The sequence below is a fragment of the Gossypium arboreum genome, chromosome 8 (assembly GCF_025698485.1).
Source record: "Gossypium arboreum isolate Shixiya-1 chromosome 8, ASM2569848v2, whole genome shotgun sequence".
NCBI classification, from domain to species: Eukaryota; Viridiplantae; Streptophyta; class Magnoliopsida; order Malvales; family Malvaceae; genus Gossypium; species Gossypium arboreum.
In genome coordinates, this window is record NC_069077.1 from 52,473,430 (window position 1) to 52,489,828 (window position 16,399).

Below are 16,399 nucleotides of genomic sequence, written 5' to 3' on the forward strand. Positions count from 1 at the left end.
CCTTGCCATTGTGTTACCATTTTTTACCATTAATTCATGGTTTTCAACTTATCAATTAATCCTAACTTAATCATCAAGCACTCATGTTCAATCATCATCATCTTATTACCATATCACACAATTACTTCTTAACTATGACCATTTCGATTGGTCATAAACCATTCATCATGCAAACATGTCATAACAGTAACCATCCATAGCAAATAAGCATGACTACTTCATCATATCACAAAGCATTAGAACATAGCATGGATAGATAGTCTTACAAACCATAATCAATATGAGCCACATCTCATGGCCATATACAATAAATCAATATAAGCCAATACATTTGGCTAAATCATAAGAACATATACCATAATAACTAAGTCCCTATACATGCCACTCACTCGTAGACACTTAAGGTTTATCAATACCCAAAAGGTGATAGCTTGATAGTGTGATGCTACCTCCGACGATCTCCAACCCCAAGCCAACCTGACAACACTAAAAGAAATGGAAAGGAAGGAGTACGCTTTAAAGCTTAGTAAGCCCGTATGAAAATAATAAGCATTCCATGCCATTTCTTTACTTAAATCAATATTGTAATCACAACATAGCATATATCACAAGCATCTTATGGGTATATCTACATACTTTCCATTCAAAACTCTTATCACACATTTACCTTCCCATGTCGTAACTTATGAACACATAATTTGCATCATACCTCATGTTCATCATTCATTCAAACATAATTCACCACAAGATCATCATGTATCTTAAACACAAAACAATCATATCATTAGCATAGTATACAATAAAGTCTTATAATCATAATTTATTCACTCGCATCTCATCAAGGTCTCATAATCATAACCTTCTTATGTGCAACATTACCACATGTTCGTCACATATTAAGCTCATTGCTAAGGATTTTCGAGTACGTACCTATACCCTTTCAACATGATCATACCTTGTCATTTCTTTGACATAATCTGTAACGCCCCTAATTCTAGGCCTGGAAGTATTGGGCCTTGAGCGTGGGAACTGTTAGTAGGCGGCTTATAAATATTTTAGTGAGAAAGAAAGTGACACAAATTGCATGTTTGGTGTGGTGGTTAAGTGAATTAGGTGTGTTTGGCGATGTCTGAGAAGTCTTAGGTTCAAATCTAGGCTTTAGCAAAATTTTAGTTTTTTCCTTAAGTGAACCTTGGCTTTAGCTTGTAGGCCTTATAAATATTAGTAGTTAAAATTTATCACAAGGAAGCATGTGGTCTAGTGGTTGTGGCGTCATTATGGTGGAAAGGGATCTTGAGTTCGAATCTCATGATTTGCAAGGTACATTTATTTTATTCCCATGAGGTGAGAGAGGTAGAGTTGGATTGAAATTCTGCTGAGGTGGTTGTGGACTTGGTCAATGGGAGAAAATCAAGGGATATGATAAAGGTTGTTATGGACATGGAAGAGAATTGGGTGGAGAAAATCATGGATTTCAAATTTGGAGAGTTTGAATGGAGTTTGAATTGGTCAAAGGAGAGTTTTGAGGAAAGTGGGGAGTTGTCTGCCAAAAATGGGATTTTCTATATGCCATAATCGGTCTTAGGTACTAGGTACAGAATAGGTTACTTTTTGCCCTTTACTAGTGACTTTTCTCTCTTTTTGCTCCTCTCTCGCTACTATTTTTTGTAGTAGCCGAAATTTGGTAGTGGCCTTTTGGGTACGTTTTGGATTAACTTAATTTGATTTTATCCTGCGGTAGGGTACTTCTGTTGGAAAAAAACTTTCCTTTCTCCATCACTCTCTTTTTCCCTAGTGTTCAAGATATTAGCCGAACATTCTTTTCCCCTCTCTTCTCCCTTTTTTTCTTAACCAATCCCTCTTAACCGATTTCACCTTCTCTTCTTTTTCCATTTGAATACTTGGGGCCGATTTTTGTTTGCTCTTCTCACTCGTAGCTGAGTCTCCCTGTGTTGATTAAGGTAAATGGGCTCTTCTCTGTTTATAGCCATATCGGGTGCTTGCAATCACTACTGCTTTGGATGCTCGGTTATACTTTCCCTTCTTTTCTCTCTATCGTTTTAGCATTCTCCTCTAAACCATCTTTGTCTACCATCTCTGACAGGGGCGTTAGCGTAGGTCGAATACTGTTACCAACCTTTTTGGTTTCACGTGTCAGTAAATGGTCTCACTTGGTTCATTATATTCACATATATGGTATGGGTTAACATGATGCAGACGTAATGCAGAGCTCATTAAGGATCTAGAAGTTCATCCTAACTAGCGGTTTAAGGCAGATAAACCATCTTCGTCTTGTTGCGGTAGGTAATAGTTGCAGTTGGGATATAAGAGTTGTGACGAGGGTATTAACCTTATTGAATATTGACTATTATTTATCGTGTTTACTTGAAGGCTATGGTGCTCGTAGACTCATATCGATCTTCGCAACTAGGTGTGTAATCGTTCACCACTCAATTACTATCAAAGCCAAAAGAGGTGTGTAATCACACCCTTGTTAAACTGTGATTCGGCAAAAGTCGAAAAGCCAAAATGTCGAAACACTGGCATTTGAGGCCTCACGAGCTTGCGAACGCACGTGGGGTGATCCGAACCCACAAAACGTGGGCGATAGGCTGTGGAGGCCGCCACGACCGCTCTCGTGGACTTAGGCCTTGATGGGCCTCGATGGACCTGTAGGCCCGCTTGTGTAAATTTACTGTAGGTGAGAAGTAGTTGGGCTTGTTATGTCGTGTACATGGCATAGGTCATTCTGGGCCACGTTAGGCCAAAATGGGTCGTAAGGGCCCAATGGGCTTCTGGGCCCCACACAGATTAAATCCATAGTAAGTGATAAATATTGGACTGGGATATGTAGGTCCATTGTGGTAACTGAGTTTAGGCTAAATGGGCCACATGAGCGTGTGGGCCCATTTTCACCGTTTTGACCATCTTGGTTACTTGAGTCGTTCGCGGTGACGATAGAGCATCTATGAGGTCGTAATCTGTACTGAGACCCCCAAAATTAGAAAAATGACCAAAATACCCCTAAATGGTAAAATGACTATTTTGCCCCTCGTGGGTAAATGACTGATTTGTCTGTGATTTGTATGATTGGTTTTGTGCATAACATTCTGCATACATGACATACTGCTTGGTATTGGGATATTGTTATGGAGGAAGAAACCGTATTGGTGGTTGTGCCACATATTCTGATATTAGCAGCTTTGCTGCGACTCTAGTTATTGCTGCAACCGGTGCTAACACTGTAAGTGTAAGGATGGCATGGGTGATTTATTCCCCACAAGTAGTGCAAGGTTGGACGGAGGCAAGTGCAGGGTTGGATGGGTTATCATGCATTATTGCTATGGGTTTGAAATTGAAATGGGCTAGGCCCAACTGATATGTGTTCTGATATGGGCTAAGCCCAACTAATATTGATTTTGAGATGGGCTAGGCCCAATTGATACTGTGATGGGTTGAGACCCGAAAGCTAATAAATCAGGCTTTGGCCCACATATATTCTGAATTGGACTATTTTGTTACTGAATAGGGCTCAAGCCCAGATTGGTTCTAAATTCTATTTTTGACTGACTGTTTGGATGCTAGGGGATTACACACTGAGTTTTCGTAAACTCACCCCGTTTTTAACTATGCAGGTAATCCCCAGCATTAGATGTAACACCCCTATCCCGTATCCGTCGCCGGAATAGGTAAAGGGGCATTATCGGACTTGAAACTCATATCAGAACAGTAAAAATTTTGAATTTTTTTTCTTGAAATAAAGATCATTCATTTAGATAAATGCTAAATACAACCAGGGATAAAATTAAAACTTCTATAAGTACACATTCAAAAGATGCCATTTTCGCATGGCTTATATACATTAACCAAAATATTCTTCGGCCACTGGTCTATTCTTTACATGCCATAAAATAACTCAAAACATAACAAGAATAAGCAAAGGATAGTGATAGTGTGACTAGTTGTCGACGATCCCCGAGCCCAGTAGCTTCCGAATGAGATCTATAAAACAGAGGAAACAAAGTAAATGGAGTAAGCATTACAATGCTTAGTAAGTTTTAAGCAGGTCAACAGATAACAATCAAATTATAACATAGTTGTTCGTATTTTATTTCATCTTCCTTCTAGCATACCATCCCTTTACCGAATATGCACATCTCATCATATATAATAGGCGATAACTTTCACATAAAAGTGAGCTCATGTGACATAGATATATTGTATAATTTCACATAACCCTCACACTGATCCGATGTCACATAATCATAGGAATAGTCTTATAGATTGCTCACGATGCATCACATAACTACCTTATGATTTAGTTCAAATCAAGCTCACATATAAACTTGGAGTACATACTGCTTAACCTTTCGCATTGAATATATTTATAAGCAATTCTTATTATGAAGTCTTATAGCTTTAACCTCTACTCGGATTATTGGCGAGACCTTTAGCTCAGATGAAATCTCCACACGAAGTCGTGGTCTTAACCTGCATATAGTCACCACATATGGTCATCCGGTCTTTAATCCCAGGTTTACATCATAGAGTTTCATGCATATTTATTCACATGTTACAACATTCACATCGACTATCATATTTGTAATTCATTTACCTCATATCCATCTCATACAAATTTCGAATTAGCCATTCGGCTTCGCCACATATATACACTTCCACGTTCATCACATTGGCCATTCTACCTTATCACATATATGCATGTTCACATTCATCACATTGGCCATTCGGCCTTATCACATATTTGCATGTTCACATTCATCACATTGGCCATTTGGCCTTATCACATATTTGCATGTTCACATTCATCACATTGGCCATTCGGCCTTATCACACATATGCATGTTCACATTCATCACATTGGCCATTCGGCCTTATCACATATTTGCATGATCACATTCATCACATTGGCCATTCGGCCTTATCACACATATGCATGTTCACATTCATCTCATAGAATCCTAAATCAAAATATAAATTTTCATGTATTCATATCACAATTATCCAAATATACTTCACATACCACATATACTTTCACGTATACACTTTGTCTTGGCTGAATCTACATCTATCATTTTCCAATGAATAATTCAATTTCATGCCATACTATCATTTCATACTCGAATACTTATAAACTTACAATTTCACAAATTTTAATATCAAAGATCCATCTAACACTTATATATCATTTTACAATATCACAATTTAGAATTCACGTATGGGTTTAATCAATAGCTTATGAGCAGCTAAAACAAGTTTTATCCATGTTTACAACATAACCACAAATTCTCTACATGCTGTTTTTCCTGAGCAACAGTCGTTAAATTATTTGTAACTGGGGCTACGAAATTCCAAATTAAGTGCCGTTAATTTTCCATAAAAATAGACTCGTATATCCTCTATCCAAAAAATTTTCAGAATTTTTGGTTTGTCCAATCAATACCAGATTTTTCTTAAAGTTCTCCCCTGTTTCACTGTTTGACTAATCTGACCACTCTTCACTACGAATCAAATTTCTCATTGTACAGAATTCAAAATGTGTTCTATTTGATTTCATTTGAAACTAGACTCATTAAGGAGTCTAAACATATAAATTTTATCTTATAACCATTTTTGTACAAATTATAATGATTTTCTAAAAACAGAATAGGGGATTTCGGAGTCATTCCGACACTGTCTCACACAACTTTAAATATCTCTTTATAGGAAATTTCTTTGCTCACACGGTCTCTTTTACAAGAAACTAGACTAATTAAGCTTTGATTACATATTTTATTCAGCCTATAATTCCACACCAACAATTTATGGTGATTTTCTAAAACCACGTTACTGCTGCTGTCCTAAGCAAATTATTACAATTTGCTCTTAAATTTCCAAGTCCAAACACTTATGAACTTACCATTTGAGTTTAAAACATATCATGGCCACATCATATCTTATTAAATCAACTCATTATGTCCTATTATGATTGAATTTACTCAACATTTGATCACTTAAAACTTACAAGGGAATCAAACTCAAATACTTAAGAACTTACCATTTAAGTTTAAAACATATCATCATATATAAGTACTTCTTATTATCACATACAAACCATAATTTAAATATCACTTTTCTAATAACCAATCGGCTAAGGCTCATAGAAGTAACTTATTCCTTATCATTTTACTATAGGTAATTACACCAATTCATAGTCCCATCTTTACCCGTATTCCATATCATTCTTCATTATAACTAAACTTATATGCTAGAAACTTACCTTAAGAGTTGTCGACGACTATAATTCTACGGCTATTCGCTTAGTTTTGCCTTCCCTTTTTCCGACTTTTGTCCTTGATGCTCTTGAGCTGGTATCCTAACGTGTGCTTCTGGATTGATTTGTCATGCCAAAATGAAGGCCACAGGTGATACTTGCTGAAACTTCTATCTCATCCTTATAAATTAAGTACCAGAAGGTCTGCAACAAAGCAAGTATATGATCCCGGCCCCTAGATGGAGGGGCTTGGATGAAGTACAACCGTGAAACAAACACAAGAAGACTCGGACCAAACACATCCAACATCATTGTTACCTGATAGCAGCTCAAGCTTATAACACATAAAACCACAAACATTGCAATGACAGAATGAATACAGCTCCAAATAGCAAATATATAGATACATAAATTAAAGCAGGACCCTATGATAATAAATAGGAGCAGTATATTCGTGAGAAAACACCAGTTGCTATGGTTATCAATCCTCATTTTTTTTTTTTGCAAGAAATCATTTTAAAACTAAAATTGAGACAATAAAACTACAATGCCGGCCACAAATGAATAGCGGCAACACAAATGCTCAAACTCACCGACTGAATACTTGTGATGCTTAATATACCAACCAAGCCACCGTGATCATAACAAGAAAAAAAAATTGTCGTTATGGTTATATCAAATCATAAATAAAAAAAAACATGGAATATATTTCAACTTATGCAGTCTAGCACGGAAATTGAAGCCAGCCATAGATAACTAGATTCTAACAGAATTTGATTTACAACTATTAGAAATTATATCACGGATGAATCTGTCTCAAGGAGAAAAGAAATTGCAACAACCATATTAGTTCTACTCTCCACACCTGTATCTAATTAGTTCACGTCTTTATTTTATTATTTCTTGTTTTTACTTCCACCATCACCGCCGTAGGTTACCTCCAATACCGCTTGCACGCTTTCTTTGCGGCTTTTTCTTGTAAGGCCTTTGCATCTCTTTCACGGCGTTGTTCAGGGGTCAATCCATCGTCCTTAGAACCAGCTTTCCCTTTTGTTGCCTGACCTGGATTGAGCCCTTTCTCTATCTTTTTTTTTTTTTAAATTCCGGCCATATACTATTAATATACTTACTTAAATTCATTTTCTATGCACCCTAATCATTATGGCCGGCCACTACTTCTCAAAATGGGGTATTTGACATGCAAGTCCCCATTTTGAGAATCATGCACTAATTAGTCTTCAAATTAATTCATCACTTTTTTTTTCTCACATAAGCCCTTTGACTAAAATTCACATTCAACTAACAGAATTTAAGCATCAAAATTTCACACATGCACTATCACACATAGTAGATATGAATTTTAATATTTAATAAATTTTATAACTCAATTTTGTGGTCCCAAAACCACATCTCGACTAGGGTCAAATTAGGGATGTCACATTAGAAGGATCGGTGCTGCGAGGGACTCGAAGATGGCCACACGGCTGCTTTTGTTATCTACTACATTTATTTCTTCTCAGTACTTTAATTTCGGTTTGGTTTGTAATAAGGCCTCTCTAGTTTTTATTTTCAACTTTGGGATTTTATTTACCATGTTTGATATTTTTTAAAAGTGGATCACGGTTTCCCAAAACAATAATTGTTTTCAAAACACTATGTTTTTGCCACTTAACTTTTAAACATCATGTTTTCACAAATCGACTTTTTTAAATTAAGCTTCCACAAAAACACCATTTTAAATAGGAATAACTTTCCAGCGAACCACGTTTTTCAAAATAAACCAACGTAAACTAAGGTTTTCACAAGTTTTAAAATGGCTAAAGGTTTTAATTAGTAAGAAGGGTTTTCAATGGAAGTATAGTTTTCGAAAAACACTTCAATGTGACACGCCAGATTTGGCCATAACGTCTAGGCCGGGTTTGGGGTGTTACATAATCTTTGGATTATTCGTTGCACTTCTCTTTGGACTACCCGTCGAACACTTGGAATACTACAGGATACTCGGGAATTCTCATACACATAATAAGATGCCAAGGCCAATCCCCGATATGGTCTTACATGGGATCACATACCGATGCCAATGCCATGTCCCAGACATGGTCCTATATGGGATCTCAGATATCGATGCCAATGCCATGTCCCAGACATGGTCTTACATAGGATCTCATTACACACGGGCCTGCTCACACAAGCCGACGGTCAGAACGTAACTGTACGGGCTGCTCACACAAGCTAACAGGTATCCGCAACACATGCCGGACTACCCAGCCACCGATAGAACGTACAAGACCAGCACCCGGAACGCCATAACATGTGTCACATATATCATGAACTCAGACCACAACTCATGAGCTCAAATCACATATTTCCTAGTGACATGTCACTTGTATCCTAAACTATTCCTAAAGTTCAAACGGGATTTTCTTACTTATCAAGTCACAATCAAACTTGCTCGAAGGGTAGCTTTTACAACTCATAAAACTCATCACAGTATAAGTTTTCATTTCATTATACCTTTTCATAATTTACACAATTCAACAAAACACCATGTTCCATCAACTTTCCAATATATTCATGATCAATCATTACATAACACATAAACGATATTTGGATTATCAAATATTTCATGATATATGCCGCTATCACGTACATAACATCATAAACATATAATTCAACACAATTGAATTAACACACCAATTTAGGTTTCAATCACAAACAGCGATAACATTTTCGTAAGAACTTACTTGTCGAATCCTCATCAAGTACATCCATATAACCAATCATACGGTTTATGTAATAATAAATGAGCATTACAAGTCAAACATAACATTGCGTTATTAGTATTATCACACAAACTTACCTCGAATCTAAGAACGGCTATTTATTCTATTTTAGTCCATAACCACGATCTTTCCTGATCTAAGCCCGAATTTCGTTTTCCTTGATCTAAAAAATCAAATATAACTTATTTAACATTCACATTATTCAAGTCGGTCCAAAAATTACACTTTTGCAAATTTACAAGTTTGCCCTTAACTTTTTAATAATTACACTTTAGCCCCTAGGCTCGTAAAATGAAATGTGTACATTTTCTTTGTTACCCAAGCCTAGCTGAACCATTTTTACACTTATAGCAGTCCACATTTCTCTTTTATTTCACAAATCTACTACCCATTTTACAACTTTTACAATTTGGTCATTTTTAAGCATTTTCATGCAAAATCACTTAGTAAAATATGTTAAACACACATCAATCTTTTATATTCTTCCATTAAACATCAAAATACTAACATATCATGCATGGGTCAATTTTTAAACATAAACCCTACTTCAAAATATGGCTAGAAATGAGTAGATCATGTTACAAGGACTTCAAAAATGCAAAGAACATAAAAAATGGGGCTTGAATACAATTACTATTGAGCTTGGAAGTGACAAAACCCTAGCCATGGTGTTCCATGAAATTTTCGCCCATACTTGAGGAAGATGGACAAGGCTTTTGCTTGATTTTTCCCTTTTTAATCTTTTAATTACCAAATGACAAAAATGCCCCTTTAGTTATTCTTTCAAATTTTACCCATCCAAGCCCATTTTTGTCTAATTTTTTAGAAATTGGTCAAATTACTATTTAAGAACCTCTAATTACTAATCCAATTCAATTTCATGCTAAAAGCTTCTAGAACATAAGTTTTACAACTTATCCAATTTAGTCCCTAAAGTCAAATTGGGCACTTTAGGCATAAAATTTCTTTACAAAATTTTTACACAAGCATATAAACATATCATAGATCATCAAACAATTATAAAATAATTATTTCTATTTCAGATTTGTTGTCTCGAAACCACTATTCCGACTAGGCCCTAATTCGGGATGTTACACAAATCTCTAATAAAGTAGCAAAACTTAAAATCAAATCGTCAAATATAATCCATTAATCCAAAAAGAATTAGATAATATGATTACTAATAATATTAACAAGAAAAATAAACATCACATGCAATTTTATCTAATTATTCTAACTTTTCATATTTCTTGGGTTTTCTCTAAAATTAAACATATACTCTTTATAATCATCAATTGATCTTCAACCAAGTATGAACAATTAATAATAAATTCTATGTAATTTAGTTATATTTAGTATAAAAATTTATAATAAATAGTATATAATTTAATTTATTATTCAGTTTGTTAAAATATATAGGAGATTACCTCTCATCAATAAGAATTTTAGATTATTTAAACAAGATTAATAAAATTATGTATAATTTTATTTAAATAAAATAAAATATATATGCTGAAATTAAAATACAATTATTATTTTATAAAAATAACTTTTAAAACTTAAATCGCATACATGCATGTTTGAAAAGTCATAAGGTAATTGGATTTAATTCTCACCCTCCTTTGAGAATTGTATGAGATAATTAGGGTGTTTTAATTACACTCAATTTAGCAACACCTACTAATTGCAATGGTTACCACACATGTCATAGATGTGTAAATTATAAACAATTACACTTAAATCTAATTACTAGGTGACTTTTCAAAGGCTTCCTTAATGAAAAATATTTTCAATGAATTATTTTATTCATTTTAACATTATATACTTTTTGGTTGATTTAAATAAATATGTTGATTTTTTTAATTTATGGATTTGTGCTGATTTTTTTATATATTTACAGATATATGCTATTTTTGGATAGAAAGAGAAAGTGAAAACGCATGCTACAGGGCATGCTTTCAACCAAGTAGTATAGGTTGATTTAAATAAATATTCTGACATTTTTTAAAATTCAAGGATATGTGCTAGCTTTTTTGTTTTATATTTACTTATATATGTTGTTTTTGGAGAGGGAAAGTAAAAACATGCCCTATAGGTCGCATTTTCACTAAAATTAACAAATTTAACTCTTTTGATTAGATGGTTAAATGTTGGTGTTTTTCTTCTTAAGTTTCGGGTTCAATTCCTCTCTTTATGTTGTTTCAAGTTTTTGTATTTTTAATTAATATTTTTAACATATTAGCTCTTTTAGTTAGATAATTAGATAATTATAATTTCATTTTTGAGTCTCAAGTTCATTTCTTCTTATAAGCATTTTAATATGTATTTTTTATTTCTGTTGTTTCAAGCTTTTTTTATTTTAATTAATATTTATAATTAATAAATATATTTTTCCAATTTTTTATTTTAGTTCATCTTTTAATTAATAATTCTTTTATTTATAAAATCCAATAATTATTGCAAATATTATTATTTTTAATAAATATAATTTTTATATGCGTAATATTTATTTTTCAATCCATATTAGAAATCATCATACTCATAATATAAGTGCAAAAACTAAATTTTGACATATAAATATTATATATAAAAAAATGTCAAAAGAATTAGTTGATGTTTAAAAAAATAATTACATGTTTATTATTTGATTTTATTAAAAAGAGTTATTAATTAAAAAGCTTTAAACAAATTAAATTAAAAATTAAAAAAAAGCTTATAAGAGAAATTGAGCCTAGGATTGAAAGGCGAAACTACGATTATTCCGAGACTCAAGAATAAAAATACTAACATTTAACCATCTAAGTAAAAAAGTAAGTTGTTAATTTTAATGAAAGGATATGTTTTACTTTCTCTCCAAAATAACATATCCTTAAATAAAATAAAAAGCCAGCACATATCCTTAAATTTTAAAAATATCAGCATATTTATTTAAATCAACCTATATTTTTGGTATCTTTCATATTCATTTTACGATATTCAAGTTAAATGTTACCTCTTCTAATAAATTTTATATTTTATATTTATCAAATAATCTAATTATATTATATTTCATGTTTGATTTTTAAAATATATGAAATGAATTTTATAACTTAAATTTTAATATTTCATTTTTCAATTTATTAAACAATAACTAAATTCAGTAATTCTTAATAGATAGAAGGAAAGATATGACATAAAAAGTTTTTAAAATATAAAATATAAAATAAGTTGTGGATAGATGTGAATATAAACCATAATTAAATATAAAATATTAAAAATAATAAATATAAAGAGGAGTACGTCAAATCAAATGAAATAGGTTGGGTGGATGTGTTTTTGGACATATTTCTAAGCATTGGAAGAAGAAAAAGGCAAGAAAAGGGCCTTTGGCTTTGGAATGTTTCCTTTTTTATTAATCATGAAAGAATCGCAGATTTGAAGTGAATACTGAAACATACCAACACCTCAAGGAATTTTAAGTTTTTTCTTATATATGGTTGGATGAGGCCTGAGAGAAAATATAGCACCTCTTTTAATTATTTTACGATAAGATTCATAGCTTAAGCCTAAATGAGGAAGACAGTCATATTTATTTATATTATAGATGGAAGATTTTTTCGAAACAGAAAAATAAATTCATCAATAATGGCGGAGAGATCCCCAACTGCCCTTCAACGGTCGGTACATCTCTTCACTTCTGAGGCTGGCAGCTAGACGCGATTGACTACAGCTCTTGTTTTGAAGGATGAAGGTTGAAGGTTGAAAGTTGAAAAGATTTGTAACTGTTGTATATGTCACACTACAGTCCAGGTGACAATCTCGAGGGATAACAGACCTTTTAACCTTTTCCCATTTAATACCATTAGGTGCCTTCTTTTTTTTACTCTGAAATAAACCAAAATATATCGGACAGTCGGACTTTAGGGTAGCCGACTCCCTTAAGTTTCTTTCGTCCTAAATTAAAATTTGTATAATATAAAAAACAATCCCCATATTTTATAAAATTTTCATTATAACAATTTCAGTTACTTTAAATAATAGCCCATATTTTATCAAATTTTCATTATAATACTTTTTCATAATTTTATTAATATTTTAAGATAAATTATTAAAATAAATTAATAAAATCAATGTCATATTTATTTATAATTCCCACCAAAATCTTGACTTGAAACCTATTAATTTTGTATTGAAACTGGCAAAACAAAAAAATTGAAAGTAGCTAAAATTGATAAAATATGAGATCAATTTTTATATTATGCCATTTTCCATTCGGAAAGAAAACCTTATGGAAGTCGATTACCCTAGTGGCCAACTTAGAAGTCCGTTACCCCAAGATCCGAATTCGACTATTTCTCCAAATAATTTACTCTCCTAATTACTTTGCTAAATAAACTTTTTATTTCATATGTATGAGAGAAAAAAAAGCTTGATTAGGAATATGCCAAAAATGATTTATGGAAGTCATTATCGTTCTTTAACAAAGTGTAAAAATAGAATATCGGTAATGATAATATATCGCAAAGAAAAGAGAAATAAAAATAAAGAACACACAGATTTTTACGTGGAAACTCTTTCGGGAAAAAACTACGGGCAGAGGAGAAGAAAATTCACTATGTCGAATTCGAATGATTATAAGAGGAGTAGACTATGTCTATTTATAGGCTTGTAAAATCATATTCTAATAGGAGTGTAGTAAATTTGAAACACCTTATTTTAATCAATATCAAATATATGGAGTTCAATAAGGTGTAAAAAACATTATTCTAAAATAAAATAAAAGAAGTGTAGTTCTATATGAATTTTATTTTTATTTTATTTTACCACTGTATTTTATTTAAATAAGGATTTGGGTCACTCAATTCTAACAATCTCTACCTTGACACGAATTCTCAATGAACAAGATTTTCATCGCGAACTCTTAACGAATAAATTCTCCACATCTTCCATAAAATCCCTTAAGGGTTTAACTTCAACAATGAACACCAACCAAGTCTAAGCAATGCTCAAACTTGGTTATAGGAAGTGAGTCATCATATTGCAGGATTTTCATGAGTACTAATTGCTCACAATAATATCACCACGAGCAATAGTATCACGAGCAAAATGATACCGAACATCAATGTGTTTTGTTCTCTTATGAAATATTTGATCTTTTGTAAGGAAGATGGCACTCTGACTATCACAAAATACTATACTGATTTGAAGGTTTTCATTGAGTTCACTAAAGAGTCCCTTCAACCAAATGGCTTATTTACAAGCCTCAATAATCGACATGTACTCAACTTCAGTTGTAGATAAACCAATTGTAGTTTGCAAAGTGGCTTTCCAACTGATTGCACAACCTCTGATTGTAAAGACAACCTGTGAGAGATCTTCTTCTATCAAGGTCTCCAGCAAAATCAGCATCAATATACCCAATGACTCCATCTCTAGTTCTTCCAAACTGTAAGCAAGCATTAGTAGTATCTCATAAGTATCTTAAAATCCACTGAATTACTTTTCAATGCTCTTTATCGAGATTCATCATGTATCTGCTAACTGCACTAGCTGCATATGATAAATCTGAACGTGAATAAACTATAGCATACATGAGAGATCCCACTGCACTTGAGTATGGAACATGTCATAATAACAAACATAACATCCTAGGTATATGTCATTTACCAAAAAGAAATGTACTTCACCACAATGAGTTCGGGATTGGCCTTGGATGTTGATTCAACGTTCGAACTTAAACCTATTCTGCGCACGGAAAACAAACCGTATGCTAGGTATAAACTCAGTGGTATTTCTATAATGCGAATACTTTAAATAAATAACATTCTATAAAATATACACTTTAACCATACATAAACATTAACTAATCAATAAATCAATCCATCTATTATTGCTTTTATTGCTCATCAATAGCTATCTCACCTTGATACACATATCAATTGGCAATAACAATACTCTTTCCATGAACTCTTAGTCTATGTATCACTATTGTACAACCAAATCAATATCCAATTTCAAATTCACATTCATTGTCATTCAATATCGATCTTATTGCCAATTTATTTATTTACCCCTATTAACAAGACTCACACTTTGGCTGATACACGAATCCAACCAAAACACACCAGTATGGCACCCAGTGCCTCATCAGATAATTTGAAGTAATAAGTTGACACCCAGTGTCTCATCAGCCTTACTGAATTAAGTTGGTACCCAGTACCTCATCGGATTTATCCGAAGTAATAATATGACACCCAGTGTCTCATCGACTCGTGAGTATCCCTGAACACTTCCAATCCTATGGCATGCCAACTATATCCGACTCAGCCCGATACAGTTAATAGGGTTTCCAAATCACTTTTAAATTTTCAATCAATACACATTTCAATTCAAATTATCACATATATTCATAATTCAACTCAATTCAATTTTCATATTTCAATACAATCAATATCCAATATCCACATTCACATTAATCACAAATTCACTTACATTCAATTTAATATCAACAATACCAATACTCACCTTAGTTTCACTTACCATGTCTATTAAATAATAAATACAAAAAATAATTATTAGATTCGGATTATAGAAATACAAACCCTAATTCCGAGCTAATCCTCGTTGACTTTGTTTTTTCATTTCCTAACCGAGGTCTCCAGCCCAACGTTTGCTATGAAATTAAAATCATTAAAAATCATCAATACAACACAATTTAACATTAAATATTTCAATTTATTCACAACTCTTGCCTAAATTCCAATTTAATCCTTAAATTTAAAAGGTATCGATACATTTTGGCCTGAAGCTATTTTGTTATGTTCAAAAAATATTTTGACTTTATAAAATGATAAATGACTTTCTTACTTAGTCAAAATCATTTTAACTTGATCTTAAAATTGTTTCAAAAATATTCTAAGAGTTCAAAGTAGATATTCAAAATTTTATCTCTTAGTGTTCAATTTTAAACAAACCATTTTGTCAATTTTGTTCAATTTTAACTTTTATTCAAAAACACTTCAATTTGTTATATCAAAATATTTTATCAAATAAAGCTTGGTTTGGTAATCTCCCTTATTTATATAACAAAACATTTGGTAAATTTATTTTATATAATTTGTTCCTCTTAATAAAAGTCATTTTGAACATAAGGCCAAAATAAAATTTGACAAACAATGTGGCATTCATTTTTACTTTAAGAAAAATTAGTCACAAAAATTGCATAAGTTAGCATAAACAAATAATCAATCAATTTACCTTTTCTTCTCCCCCTTTTTGTTATATCAAATGATAAAAAAAGCTTAAGGAGAAAAGATATCAGTCCATCATAATAGATATATAAAAGTAAATAGGAAAGAAATTAAAA